This window comes from Eupeodes corollae, chromosome 1 (genome assembly GCF_945859685.1).
Source record: "Eupeodes corollae chromosome 1, idEupCoro1.1, whole genome shotgun sequence".
Lineage (NCBI taxonomy): Eukaryota > Metazoa > Arthropoda > Insecta > Diptera > Syrphidae > Eupeodes > Eupeodes corollae.
This window is the reverse complement of record NC_079147.1, coordinates 216,303,415-216,319,633: the sequence shown is the minus strand read 5'-3', so window position 1 is coordinate 216,319,633 and position 16,219 is coordinate 216,303,415. Positions and strand designations below refer to the sequence as shown.

The following is a 16,219-nucleotide window of genomic DNA, read 5'->3' as shown; positions in this document are numbered from 1 at the left end:
TCTGAACATTGCAATGGCTGGAAAAGAAGGAGTGTAGCAAGGCATTCCATATTCGCGTAATTTGGCTAAAGAACGAATTTCTGTACTTGACAGTACGACCGAAGTTGGGCTCGAGGGTATACTGAAGAGCAATCCTAGAAGCGCGAGTATTACGGTTGAGCTGTTTAAGGGGAGGAATGCAACTGGCTATTTCTTAAGTGCGTAAACCGCTAAAATAACGGTAAAAGAGGGTGAGACAGGAAGCTTTACGACATATGTTCGAGCGACTTAAATGATCCTATGATGCTATTATCACCAATAAATCTAAATGCTCTACGTTCAATACTGTCCAGGAGGCTTAAGTAAGTTGCAGGATTACCAGCCCAGATATGGAAGTTATATTCAAGCTTTGGACGTATATAAGTCTTGTAGATAACAGCCAGATCAGAGGGGGAGAAAAACTTCTTGCATCGCCTTAGAAAATCCAAACATCTTGCGGAATTTTTGGCGACATCGCGTATGTGATCCACAAAAGGTGATTAGTGATGCATGATGAATGAGAATATCGAGATGTTCGGTCTCCTCGATGCAAAGGCCATATATGGATAATGCCAAGGGTGGTTTATCTTGCTTTAACGATACAATACAGCATTGGGTTTTCGAAGCATTAAATTCCAAGCAGTTTTTTAATGAGCATATCATATTTTGTCGTTGCACTTCCACATCCGGAGAAGAGGGATGTGAATCTGAAAACGAATATCAAAAGCTAAGAGTACTATCGTCAGCGAAACAATGTATTGGATTAGAAGTTGCAGACAGAAGATCATTAATAAAAATGAGGAAGAGTGTTGAGGATAGAACAGAGCCCTGGGGCACACCAGCATTTATTTTGTAGTTTTCAGACTTGAACCCGTCCAATACTACTTGTTTTGAACGATCCGAAAGGTAATTACTAATCCAATGAAGCAGGGATTCCTGAAAACCGAAAGCACGCATTTTCGTTAAGAGGGCCTGATGTCAAACCCTATCAAATTCTTTTGAAATATCAAGTGCAATAATCTTACTTTCTCCAAAACGATGTAAAGATTTGCTTCACTGTTCGGTGAGATAAACCATGAGATCACCAGTGGACATATTGCTACGAAAACCATATTATCGGTCATTAAGAAGATTTCGATCTTTCCTGAGATATTTCTTGAGCTGATAATTAATCATCGTTTTTGTGCCCTAGAAAAGAAGTGAAGCAAGTGCAATCGGTCGGCAATTAGAGGGTGAAGAAGATTCGCTTTTTTTGGGAATATCCTGGACAAATGCGATTTCCATCGGCTCGGGACGAGACCTGAGTAGGACAGATGAAAAAGCTTACGCAGTGGTTTTGCCAACGTTGAAGAACACCTCTTAAGAACAATAGCGGGGAAACTATCCGGACCAGCGAATTTAAGTATGTTAATATCTTTCAGGACTCTCCCCACAGTACGAGTGCGAAAAAAGATTGGCCCCATAGAATCACTAACGCGCTCAAGTACAGGCGGAGTCATAACACTCACTGGCAGCGTTGAGATTTCTCTTCTCTAAAGGGCTAACAAATAGAGTGTCCTTATTAAACGCTTTCACCCAACCATTTCAAAAGAAGGGTAACATTTACATTTTTGGTTTTTGTGCCACTTTAAAGTATTTAAACAATTATTTGATAGCTATATAAGATGGACCACCTATCGTTTTTTTTTTCTTTAATTCAAACGATATTTTAACTCAGGCAGCTGTTTCCCGTTCTAGATCTTGGCAGAAATTGAGCACAAACAGTGCCTATTATGAAAAGTTTTGACCGAAATGAAGCACTCATCAACGCACCTGCTGTACGTAATTTTGTACAAAAAGTTCATGAGACTAGTGTGCTAGTCGACAACATGTACGGTCACCGTTGACGTACGGTGCGCACAAACGTCAACAGAGCCTTGGAATATTGAAATGTCAGAATGTGGCAAGGCCAGCCTTGGAGGAACGCACGTTGTATTCCAAAATTAATGGAAATATTTGCTATTAAAAAAAGCCATAATACATGACACGAATCGATGAACTTTTAACTTTCTTGCTCATCAAAGGTATTTCCTCATCTTTCAGCTTGACGTTCAATCTTATAAGATCTAAAAACTTTGAGTGATCAAGTAAGTCATCCTTGCAGAATAAAAAACTGTTCAATAAATCTTAATAAAAGTCATTGATTAAAAACATCGCAATTACCAACCAAATATCTGAATAATAAATTCAAATAAAAGTGATATCTCAAAAAACTTTGGATCGAAAAATTTGTCATTTTTGTCTTTTTCATCGCAGCACCGCGCATTAAATCGGCGTATACTACAACAAGCAAGCGATGATGCTTACTCAGCATCAGAACATATCTGTATAAGATGTCAAAATTGAATATTCCTCGCAATTAATTTATGTCTCCACAATATAAGATTTGTAGACATACAATTTGTATTGCGCATCAGATAGATTTTTCCTTATTAAGATTTGAAATAACAACAGAAATGAAAGAAAAAAAAAACACCATCAGAAACAGAGAAGAAAGCCAGAAAAGTATCATTGATCAAAGTCTTAGCAAAGAAATTCTGACAGATTTATTGATATAATAATGTATCTAAATTTTTGTTTGTATCTTTTTCTATATCTTTATGGTTGAGTGTGTGTGTTCGATATAGCGGCTTTTCGGTTATGAATCTTCTTATGTATTTTCTTCCCCTCAGCAGCAGAAATATACAACTTGGATTTTATGATAATTTCCTTGATATATCCTCTCTCTCCATTTTCTTCTCCTCACTTTACTGGGATCTGTTCCTGCTGTCGAAGACGAAGAAGATGAAGACGACGACGACTACAACGTCGACGACGATGAAAATTGATGGAAAATCCAATGAAGAAAATCGACAGAGATGTTTATTTATCGAATCAAAACCCATGAAACCCCAATAAGCAGAAGAACAAGAAGAAGCAGCTTCATCATCACAGATGGAATCCAAGTCAGACGCCATAATCTCTCACAGTCGTCGTCGTCATCTTCGTCGCTATATAGTCGATTATTATATCTTCCTAAGGTACCTACCTACCTACCTAACCTATGGCAAAGGATTGCTGGTGCCGATTCATAGATTGGATATAATTCTACTACGAGTTCGAGTTCCAAAAGTGCCTTAGAATATAGCTGTGGTTTGGTTATGGTGCTTTTGTGAGGCATATCGAATCCAAATATCTGAGTTATTGATATGGCTTGGTGCAGAGTAATTTTGTTTTCTTTAGATATAGGAATCATCTGATGGGAGAAGGTATTTAGGGATTGAAGTTTTGGAGGTTTTGAAGCTATACCTTCAAACGCACATAGAATCGAATAAATATAATTTGTTGCGGTTGTGATAGAAAATAAAAATAAAAGAACTCCTCTGTAGTTGATTCATCATAGACAGGAAGCCGATGATGAAAACTGATATAAATGGAGGTTCATAATGAATGCATAGATAATTGAGTTTTTCTTCTTCGATGATATTCTACCCATCAGCAGGTGTTGAAGTGTGATATGAAAATGATAAATTTTATTCAATCAGGTGATGGTAGCTTTGTGTTCAAAATGAAATCCGTGGGAAACTAAGTATACCCAATTTCATTCACCCTGCTTTACTATGCTTCTCTGCTTATTTTATTTTTCATTCTCTCTGTTTTTTGATTATATTTTTGAAGTAGGAAAACAAAAAATTATCTTTTTCCACCACCACGCCGTCACCATCACTTTTAAGCCCCCAAAATGAGGGACGCCATCAACCAAAATGAAAGCAGAACGCAGTAATTCAAGATCTTCACCAAACACATCAAAAATAATCCCTTTGGAAAATAAAATTTTTCCAAAAACAAAACAAAAGTAAAAACAAAAAAAAAATATACGAATACAAATAAACCCTCCATCTTATGGTGTCAAGCCCAGGAATAGAGGGAGAGAGGAGACTTTAATCCCTTTTCACAAAAGCAAATCATAATTTTCACCCCCTTCCTCTCATTTTTGTTCTTTTCTTTTTTTTTTGAATAATTCTAATCTCCTCATGAATATTCTGTTTCGTTTAATAAGATACAAATAGAAACGGAGCAAGGCATACAACAACAATAAAAGTACATAGATATACCCTCCCAACATAGCTACAGCATCAGCCATCAAGTAAATCTAACAAATGAGAAGCAGCAAGCGCAAATACTTACTACAATATATTCCTACAGCAACAACACAACGTAACGCAACAACAAGAAAAAAAGGACTAAAATAAATTACTTTCACCCGCGCGAAAAAAGGAAGAAATTGAACTCTGATCACAGCACCAGGAGCAGCAGTAGCTGCAAAAGAAGAAAGAAAAAAGGTCACGCGCACTCTCTGGCAAGTGATGGCCAAAGGACATCACTTGCCACTGCTATACACAACACAGTCCTGTCCTGATGGTCCTCTGATGTGATGGTGTAAGAAGAGGCTGGCGTAAAATGTTGACGGCACAGCGATTACAGTGACAAGGATGACGCTGACGACTACGAGTAGGACTATACTAAGGCAGCGACGAGGCAACATCAGCGTCGTCGTCGTGCTCGTGATGATGGTAAAAAGGACAAATGTGGGTGATGGAAAGGTCAGAAAAGGACGCCATCGCCAATGGCAACGAAAGCAATTAAGAAAGTAGAAAAAGCATCACAAAATTTTCATCTGCTATTTCGCGAAAGAACCGTTCATCCTTTCTTTTTTTTTCTTGTAGTATTTCGTCCGTTCATCCGACCATCCATCCATCTATATTCAAATATTCTCCTCTCCTTTGTACTAAACACCCCTTTCCAGGCGCGCTTCTAGGTTATTTTTCAAATTCTTTTTTTTTGCTAAAAAGTTAAGCGCGGGGCAATTATTTTCATTTGGAGGGAAGATATTTTGAAATGAGCATTGACTTTGAAAGGATTAGATTTTTTGAAATTAGGAAGATCCTATTTGGGTATGAGACCGACACCTTCAAGTCTTAATTTAGTTAAAATTTGTGTTTAGTCAACGACAATAAAGAAGAGTTTTTTTTAAAAAACGAGGTGTTTCTAGCCTATATTATCCGCTTTGAATATTTAATGTTGTTCATTGCTGATTTAGTCAACTTTTAAATATTACAAATAGCTTTTCAATCCTTCCTTTGATTTGTTAGGGTAGGTTTGAAGCTTTTTTGCATTCCAACATTCTTATAATTGTATGTAATTTGTTGCCTAATTTCTATGTTGTTGGATCAGACTTTTATTATTGTTGAAGCTTAAAGCAAACTTGTGGGGGATGAATGGGTACAGAGTTACTCCTTAAAATTGTGCTTATCCGCACCTGCCCCTTTCCTTCTAGAATACTGTCCTGTATTTTTTTTTAAACAAAGCCCGTTATCATCATCACCATGATGAAATGGAGAACAAAAGGCAAAACAAAAATAAAGGACATCCATCCCACCCCTATATTTTAATGTATGTACAAAGATAAATACATATATAAATAGGACTAAGAGAATAACAAGCGTTTGTGGATGAGGAAGGAAAGGGGCTGGTTAGTATAGTTGGTTGGTTGGCGAAAAAAGACCAAAGAAGGAATTCAGTAGAATCCACCCCTTCCGGGCATTTGGTGATGTGCCATCAGATCACAATTAAAAGAATTACTAAATGTTCGTTTGTCGTCTCGTGGGTCGGTTCGGTGTGTATTTTTGTTTTTCTTTTTTAAGGAGACAACTATAGACTAAGGGAAAATGTTGGTATGGTAGGTAAAGTGATGGTAGTGACGACGACGACAACAAACGACCCAAGGGAGTTAAAATGTCTTTTTTTGGGTGAAAAAAGGATGTTTGTTTGTATGTGTATGAGTGTATGCGACTTTTATCATGTATCTATGTATGTATACATCAAGTATAGAGCATAGAAAGACCTATAACGTGTACCTAATCTAATGATTTATATTTAGGTCGCCAGCCATTCATTATGCTTCATAATGAGTGATTTATGCGTGCCCATGGACATGGACATCATGGCAGGAAAATTATCCAAGGAATTGTTTAAATGGGAATGACATCAAGTTTTATACTGCGGATAGATATAAAATACAATTTTTGTTTTGTTTTGCAATTCTTGATGATATATAAGTACATACATACTCGTGCATACATATGTATATACCTAACTAGAGAGCGTCTTGTGCTTAGATAGGAATTAATATTTTATTCGTTTTTAATGATAATTCCAAGTTTAATGAGGATTTTAGAGAATATTAATAAAAATAAGGAGAAAATAAGAATTGAAAATGATTTTAAATTTTTGATTGTACATACAAAAAATATGTATCTATGTATGTATGTGCATATGTTTTTTTATAATTTTTGTGGGGCTGAAACAGTTTTTATGTAAACAACGTAACCAACTTATAAATATTTGATTCTTTTTTATATATGCCATATCAAATATTTTATATCCTTGATTTCTATAAGAAAAAACGGTGCCGTGACATAAGGCAAATGACATTATACCCAATTTTAGAATTTGGCCTTATGACATTTTTCGACGGTTTCCTTATGTCGCTTTCTAAATAAGTGACTTAAGAACAATTTGGTTTTGTCACTTTCAAACTTTATCTTCATCACCTGATAAGATTGGAGATGTACCTTAAGGTACACGCATTATTCTTCTACATATTTCCAAGGCTATAGATTCAAAGAGGACATTAAAAGCTTTACATATTTTTATTTTGTATAATTGAAAACAAACATATTTTTCTATATATATTTTGATGTTGAAAAAATATAAATAAATAATAATAAAATAGAAAAGGTATGCAAATATACGTACAAAAATACATACATATGTATATGTGTATCTAACAAAAACATTAGTAGGTACTGTTTTTCGCAATTTGTGTGAAAATTGGACAGAGGATGGGGTTATTATTTTCCTTATATATATCGGTGCATCATATTCAAAACTCTGTTTTTCTGAAGTATTATCTTCTTGGTCTTCGACTTCTCCGGTTTCTCCCGCTTCAGCGAGTTCTAGAATATTTGGTTCTTCAGTCAGTAGGTTGTTGTGATCATTTGTCAATTTATTAAGGAAATCTTTAATGGATACGATTTTCTTATACAATTTTCCTTATGCCAATTGAATTGAAGCTTCCTTGTCCTTAAACTTTTTTTCAGAGGGTCAAAAATGTCAAACGTTTTATCTAGCGACATGTCTTGATTTTACCCAATCCTTATCCAATAGGATGAAGAAAAATTGGAAAAAAATACATCTTTAGCAGTAGTGGGATTTTTAGGCAACTTGTTCCGAATTCGCATGAGCTGCCGTCTTACTATTCCAAATTGAACCTACAATATGTTGGAAACGTTTGGCAAGCAAATAAAAAACTCTTATGCTACTTGAACTAAATTAGAAACTTAGCTGTAGAGGGTTCTCACAATCCTTTGAACATATTTCATTAAAGACTTCGCGTAGTCGCTTCTTTTTACTGAAATATTTCCACATTGTTTTTTTATTTTGAATATAGTTTTCATTTTATTTTTTAAATTTTCATTCTCTGTATGATTATAAGCGGAACTTGATTTCGGGATCCGAACTAAGTTTTCAATGTGTAGATCGATTACCGCACTTGCACTTAACTTTTTATTATAGCACACATTATCTTTTGGATAGTTTACAATTTTCTTTTTTAATATCAGGTATATAATAACAGTTGGATGCCTTCACAAATCTCATAATTATATATAAAATCACTTCGAACATCCATTTTACGACTTTTTCGTACAAAGCAAAGAATAGAAATGAGTAGCTTGGAACTTTCCTGATTACATTTACTTACCATCTGTTTTTACTCTTATCATAGTTCTAACGGTAAAGAACGCTTTTTGTTATTGAAAAAATATCAAAACAAATTCGTCCTTAGTTCGCAAAAAAAAATGGCTTTATGACACTTTCTGAAAGCTACATAAAATCAAACGTTGAAATTTGGCATTGTGACGCTTTCGAAAAGAGTCATAAGGCCAAATATGTCACGGCACCGAAAAAATAACTTTTCAAGTATAGTTAAATTCTGTTAAACCCTCAGTAAAAATCATTGTTACCAGTTTGAGCGATTTGAACTTGCTTGGGTATTTCAATCTAGCTGGGAAATGTCTTTTATTTTGCTTAGATTACTTTCAGTCATTAATCTAAAAACTTAACTTTTATCATTTGTTGATTAGAACAGTCACATTCAAACATTATGGGTTCAGAAGACCAAAGTCAATATGACCTTAAGAATTTTCAGTGAACTTCTGACTCACTTGAATATTCATACCTAAACATACAGTGACTAACTTAACAATGTGTTAAGATTTCTTATGATAATTTAAATATTTAAATCGGATATTCATACAAAAAAATACTGTTAAATTCATTAAATCAAAAATAGTGAGTAATTTAATGCTTCGAAAACTTAATTTTGACTACTGTCGCTTAGTATAAGTCTCCCCCATTGCCACTATCAATGGGTGGCACTTGTATCGATGATACTCAACAGATTTCAGCTGGGTGCATAACAAACATCTCTTGGGGAGTGATAACATATTAGGCATCACCAACAATTCTAATAAGTGCTTAGGTCTTCTCAATCGATGCAAGAAGTTATATTTTTTTATTTTATTATTCCTTTGAAACTCGAGTGTAATTCATATTTTAATGTATTTAAATCTCTTGGATAATGTACTAGTCTCTTGAAAAGCGAGCCTTGAAATGAAAGGCGATCTCCTATAGCTTTTACACCTGGTGAAATATCCAATTGCATTCCATCCTTAAAACAATTTAACCATAATACCCTTACTTCTTAAAATGCTCATCACTTTAACCCAATTCTTTTTTAGCCGAACAGTATTTCCCACTCATTATAATGTACACACATTCAAAACCAATGTCAAAATGGATGTTTCCTAGTAGCAACGATTGCACAAATTTATGCAAGATCCCTGTTTTGGGCTGGAATCGGTCCGTACTTCCAGGCCATCATCGTCAACGGCAATCGCTATAAGTCGATGATCGCCCAACTCCTTGTGGCCTCAATTGGATGGTATACACAATCGATATTCTGCCCGATCGTTTTAATGTCATGGTTATTTCGCGCCAAAGCGACGTGAATTGGCCATCAAGGTCGTCCCATTTGACCCGTTTAAGCTGACATTGATTTTGATCTCAAATAAAAATAAAACCTTATATATCATATAAAAAAAAACCCTTTACTTAACCAGAACATCTAGGATGCCGTAGATGTTGGGGCTTTTCAGAGTCTGATAGCGTCGCTATTCAAAATTTTGCGATGCACTTTACCAGTCGCCAAATAGCTCTGTAAATGTCACAGAAATGACTAACATACTACCAAGAACATTTTGTAATGCTTGTTATTTATTAAGTTAACCTTTTTTTAAATGTTAAGTTTAAAATTCCCTTTTTTCCACAATTTTCAAAATAGTTTTTAAATTCATTTCTTATTTGACAATAAAAAAGTCCCAACGCTTAGGATTTGTATAAAACAATTCAGACAACAAACGTAGGAACAAAAATATACTGATATCTTGTGTTGATTATGAACTACTTCCAGTTCAATGCAAACATTTCATTAAAGGTATTTTAAGCTTTGAACCTTATTATGTTGGCGACAATACTGACACTGGTGGTCATTTTCAATTCCAAATTCGAATAACTATAAAAATGTTAATTATTTACAGAAAAAGTTTTAAAAGTGGTCATATCGCTATGTCAGTCACTGTACAAGTTTACTTGTTAAAAGTTAGAATAACCAAGTACGGCAAAAGTAGATTCATTGAAGACTTTTTCACCTGAGAAATCCCTGTAGGCTGAAATAACCCCGGGAATCCAAATTATGAACAAAATATTTGATTTATTTCTTTGCTCTCAAAACGCTTACAAGGACTTCTAGAGGCATGTATGTATGTCACTGTGATCTACCTTCAAATAAATAATAATAAAATGATAACCGTCGTCCGTATCATCACCGAGAGACAAAGGGAAATATGTCATCTAATCAGCGATAGATAAAGTAACTAATAAATATTCTACTGTAATATAAGATGGGCACATATTCATGTAACCCTCTTCTATTAGTGATGCACCCATAGCTTACCCACTTTAGATGGTATATTAGTGTGACCCTCATCAGAACCGATCACTGTCAGATTTTCAATGTCCCAATGGTAAATTTCAATGCAATAACCATTTTGTATTGTTCTTTGTGTGATGCCAATGGCGCAATGTCTTCCCAATCTTGAACGTTAATTTCTTTATTTTCAAGATTTTCCTATGGACAATTTCTTCTATTTGTTTGCTCTGACATTTCATTTATCCTTTAAACGGTCAAGAGAGGGTATATAGAGAGTTAGTAGACTATATAGTCAAGGTTCTGGAGTGGATTGAATTGAGTTTGTTAAGTTTTGGGAATGGGATTGTGGGACTTGTCCTGGAGAAAGAGACAGATCCCCAACATAAGGATGCAAGACAAAGTGTGAAATTTATGGTTGTCATTTCCACTGTGTCTTTTCCATTGCTTTTGGGTTTTGCTTTTTGGGCTTCAGAGATGCGCTAAGCAGGTTGTGTCTTCATATTCAGTTTGATATTCTTCTGAGCTTTTCTAACACAAACACACTTACACAACACACACACAAATACATAAAAGTATATTTTCACTATATTTTCGTTTTTCTGTTTTCAAAATGATGAGATAAAAGTTTCTTAAGGACACGAACGAAGCACAGAAGGTCTTCATCAGAGAAGAGATGCGATATGAAAGACAGTGGAAAAAGAATATGAGCACAAAAAAATATAACAATTTTGTATGTCTGTTGCAAGAGTTGAAGGCGACTCATTTGGAGAGACATAAGTTTTTGACACAAACTATATAAAAGAGTAATTCTTTTTTTTTTAGTATAAGCTGTCTGTCTTTTGAAGTTGTAGTAGAACGAAAGAACGAAGTGTCATCATGATTGTTTAACTTATTGCACCAAGTCAGGATAGTTTTTGGATTCGCAGAGCTGTCAGTTTAAATGTCAGAAAGAAAAAGTTATTCGTCGTCGTCGTTTAAATTTAAATTAAATAGTTTTTTGTTTAAAGTTTGCTGAGTCACATTGATATTTAGGACTTTCTATTAATAGATTCAATAGCTTATAAGTCATGCTTAAAACATGCTTAAAACATTTTGAATGATTTGATGTGATCAAATGTAAAGGATTGTTTTTTGTTTGATTATCTTATTTTTACTGATGCTGTAATCTCTCGTATTTGGTCACAAAACTTACATAAGCCTTATGTTTTATACATCTAATAACAAGGTACGAAATAGACAAGGCTGAAAAATTAATTGAAAACCTGTGGAAACATTGATAGATTTATTTTAACAAAAATTATAAAAAGCAATTATATCAAGCCAAGTTCAATTGTTAAACTTATTTTGTCAGATTAATGAATGACATCTGAAATTAGTGAAACAATAATATCGTAGACAGTTTTAGGCAGAACGAAACCAAAGTTAAGCTTTACCGAGTCAAAAATTAACTCTACAAGACATTTTAAAAATGATGAATGGTCAGATTTTTTCCAAACATCAAAGTCATAAGGTACCTCATAAATAATGAGAATTTACGGATTGTAAGTGAAAACCTTAAATGATTTGAACTATATCTAAAAGGTTAGATTATGTAAGATATGTTATAAATATATAAACAGTCCTTAGAGAACTAGGGCCTAGTGACTTACAACTCGCAACCATTCCTATATGCGAGTTATGTCAAGGAGAGACGGGATTTGAAGTTTTAATGCTGAATTCGAACGACTAATTTGAGAAAGCACTATTCATGACACTATGACAGCAATTACTCTTTGAGAACTTGTTAAATCTGTTAATTCCTCCCAAGAGGCAGTACCCGTGAAAAAGCTTTTAGGTGGCACAGGTCTCGCATGACAATCCTAAGCAATAACTGTCATGCCATAAGTACAACAATATTCGAATATAGAATAGTTAAATATATTTTGATTTTGTAGAAAAACAAAAGAGCATAATTTTGCAAACCAGTGTTTTCTAAAAGTTGTGAAAAAATATGTAAGGTTTCTTTCTCTTTAAAATTTCTTTTTAAAAAGTTTCCTAATGCTGACCAGTAGTAGTTGTAACTTATTCTTTTATTTACATTAATTTACAAAATTTTATACAATATCTTGTTAATATCTTTCAAAAATGTACTTCATGTTTTCCAATGATGCTCGTTAAGGATGTTTATCGTATCTTGTAGGGTAAGAGTATAATTTGAATTTTGAATATTGGACAGATACCAATGAAATGTAGATCTTATTTCAATCAATCTGCTTTTGATTTTAAGTTGCACAGCGTACAAAATTGGTTAAAACTACCATTATAAGGACATCCATTTAGGTTGAGAACTTTACATCTTGCTTTAAAGATTAAGGATATCTCTTAATAAATCAGTGAATCCTTGAAATAATTTCTAACTGTAGATTAATTTACTGAATGAGGCTTGAGCTTCTTCTATCAGTGAATGCCTCATTATGTCCTCATTTTTCTCTATGATGGTGTACATTTGTTCTTTCACATGGTTTACTTTGCTGGAACCATCATCCAATTTCACTCCACACTCATTGCTCATATAAAAGAAGTTTTTTTGAAAGTCTTGTGCTCTAATGGTTGCTGCAGACTTTGATGATGTAGTCAGCTTGAGACTTCAGGGTGCTTGTTAGAAGTTTTGGAAGTCCTATATATATATTATATTTGCAGCTTCTTCCATTATAAGCGTTTTGTGTACGGGCAAATACCATTACTTTGGATTTTGTTGTGTTGATAGAAAGTCCCCATCTTTTACAATATGCAGATAATAGATTGATCATCAATTGTAAACCTTAGGGTGATTCTGAAAGTATAACGAGGTCACCAGCGTATGGTAACACGTTCACGGTGCAGCTAGCTACTATTAATCCCCCAGGAAGTTCATCCGCAACATCATTTAAAAATAACAAGAACAAAAGAGCGCATCCTTGGGCATCCTTGTTTGACTCTTGTTCTGGTGCTAAACTATTCTGGAAACTTCATTCCATCCCAAACAGCATCCTTCGTACCCGTGGACATCTCTCTTATTACTTTCAGGAACTTTGTAGATACACCAATTTGTATTAGCTTATAAATAAGAGCATTTCTATTGATTATGTCAAAAACAGCTATTAAAGTCAACGAAAAAAGCGAAGACCTTTTTGGTACGTGCTTAAAACGCTTTGACTATAGATGATAATATAAAAATGTGTTCGATCGTTCAAAAATGTTTTCGAGCCTTACAACTAGTTTACTGCAAAATATTTTTGCAATAACATTCATGAATGACATTCCTCTGTAATTTTCGGGAGAGTCTAGTGAGCCTTTTTTGTGTATAGGGAAAATGACGGATTTTTTTATAGATGGAGGTATGTCGGCATTCATAAAGATTTTATTGAAAATAACTCTTAAATGGTTAGAAAGCATAGGGGTTGCATTTTTGAAAAATTCGAATCGTTGGAAAGAAGAAGCTTAAGTGAGTGGCAAGGGTTTCTATAGAAATACCAGCACCTATTTTATAGTTGGTTCCGTAATTTTGTTCACAATTTTCCAGAAGTCCTTTGGGTTTTTTTAGGCCTAGTTTGGTTGCTTTTTTATTATCATAAGCATATTTTTTTTCATAAATAACATTTTATAACTTGCTTTCGCTTCCAGATACAAGCTTCTTAGTTGAAGATCATTTGATGACCGCAGTGCTTTCAGAAGTGCAAACAATTTTTTCCGATCTTTGTAGCAGTCATATTAAAACCATTTTTGCTTAAATTTTAAGTTGGGTGAGAGTGGTTTGTTATGCGTTGAATTTTGTATGTATTCAGTATTTCTGAGAACTTCCGATTATCTCACGTCCGATTTCGTCTTAGAATAAAAATGAAGGCAAATAAACGTTTTCATTGAATCAGAATGATGAAAGAGATTTATGAACAATTTAGTTGTTGTATTATAAAAAAAGAACGTATCCGCCCCAGAAAACCCTTCTTGAATATTGGATGAATATATTATTTTGTGTATATGTATATCATAGTGATTGTATATAACACTGGTAGAAATAAGCATTGCTTTAAAAAAAAAAGAGAAAATTGTACAGTAAAATTCCTTTATATTGCAAAAAGCTTCTTTTAAGTATCACCTTTAAAAATCAAAGACTTTTATTTTATTACATTTCATTTCTTCAAAGAATTATTGAAAAAAGTCTTGAGTTTTCCAAGATTTAAGCTTCCGCTTCTTTAAAAGTTGTAAATACCCTACTAGTAGATTTGTGAGCATTAATATAATTTAGTAGCCGCAGTTAAGTCTGACTTTAAGCTCAATTGAGTTCAGTCGTTTCAACTTTTTAAAGCCCTTACAGTCATTTCAATGTAAATAATTATTTTTAGTCAGTAAATGATTTTGAAATTATTTGCCTGAGATTGTTAAATCATTTTTGATATGACCTTTTTCCTACAAAATATTCATGTTTTCAGGAAAAAAAAAAAAAACAAACAAAAAATTTTCGCCAAATTAATTGACTTTAAAAGTTGTTTAGAACGCCAAAAGGAAAAAACCCAATTGTCTTTAAGTCAAAAAAGAATTAATTTGTATCTTAAAAGTTTAAAATATAACCAAAAGCCTTAAACATTTAATTAAAGGCTTCCTTTTTAGTTATTTTAAGAACTAATCAAATATTTGCACTTTGGAAAAAGTTGTTTAAAATTGTTCTTTCAATGAAGCTTAATTTTTAAAAGACTCAATAAGATTTATTACACTCTACAATTCTCTTTCTTCCTAAATCAAATGTTCAACGGCTTTTTGCTCGCCTTCTTATTTCACGACACCTACGTAATTTCTGTTTTCAAGCTTTGCCAAATAAATCTCCAAGATTATATACTTCTTAACCAAGATCCCTTTGCAAATCGTTCGTGTTTAACAACCATCTTTCGTATGTCAACGAAAATATCATTTTAAGCCCCTCCTGTTGGTGTAGTCTCCTTCATCATGGTTAATCATTCAATTATTCACTTCACCATCAATGCACAAGACAGATGAGGAGTGTGTTCGAGTATAGATAGAATTCAGTCCGGGAACGTCCGAGTATATCATCCAATTTTATTGGACAATTTCATGTTGAGATTTCATTCGGCGATCTCTTTCCCAACAAAATCACTAACACCAAAAGCAACAGCGCGATGGCCATGATGATGATAATGATGATCACCATCATGACCAAGAGACAAGTCTATCTCGTTTAAAAAAGCAAAGCCTGGAAGATTGCTTTGCGAGCATCATCATCATCATCATCATTTCCATCGTCTTCGAGTTGCAGTGGAATAGCTCATTACTCATTGTTATTTGTTTATGCTCTTAGGGATCTTTTGAGATCCTTTATTTTTCTCCTGAAAAATTAACCATACGAGCAGTAAGGAGTTCTCTATAGGAAAAGACGAAATATGGCAAGCACATAGATCGCCCATGTGACAGAGGGTGTTTACCGCAGCATCAGAGTCTCCCAAGCACAAGCAATGCCACAAGATAAAAATCATTAATTTTAAGAAGCCACATTAATTTTTATGACATCCTCTGCCTGCTTGGTCAGCCATCAGGCGGAATGTGCCACAGCAGTGTCGTCCTCTTCGACCATACTTCTTTCTCTTTGCACGGAACCCCTTCCGATCAACTTAATATAATATAATAAACTGACTCTGAGGCTTGATTAATAAATTTCGGTGCATTGATTCTGTCTCTCACACACACGGGTCCTGTGTCCTGAAGCAGGTACGCTACAATAAGAACACTCTTTCACAAGTTATGTCGTACCTATGCATATAAGCTGATGCACTGCACCAGTAGAAGCAGCAACAGCAACAGCAGGACGATTACGATTTATTGGCATTGAAAATAGCCGCCTGATGCCTGAATGTTGGCGTGAATGTTGAGAGCGCTAGTGATGCAAGCGTGAGCAGTTAAAATGGATGGACAGACAGACCACAGACGTAAAGGACAACTTAATCAGAAAAAGAGCCCTCGATGGATGGCCACAATCCACATCAGAAAAGAGAAGAAGACACTCTTTGAATGAAGTCTATCTGTTGATTGTATATATATGAA

At 34.3% G+C, this 16,219-nt stretch overlaps 1 protein-coding gene across 1 annotated transcript in view; it reads left to right on the top strand.

The window, feature by feature from the left end:
• The window catches only part of LOC129942453 (zinc finger protein 546), a 130,152-nt gene that overhangs the window by 16,135 nt on the left and 97,798 nt on the right, over positions 1-16,219 (top strand). The window lies entirely within an intron of this gene.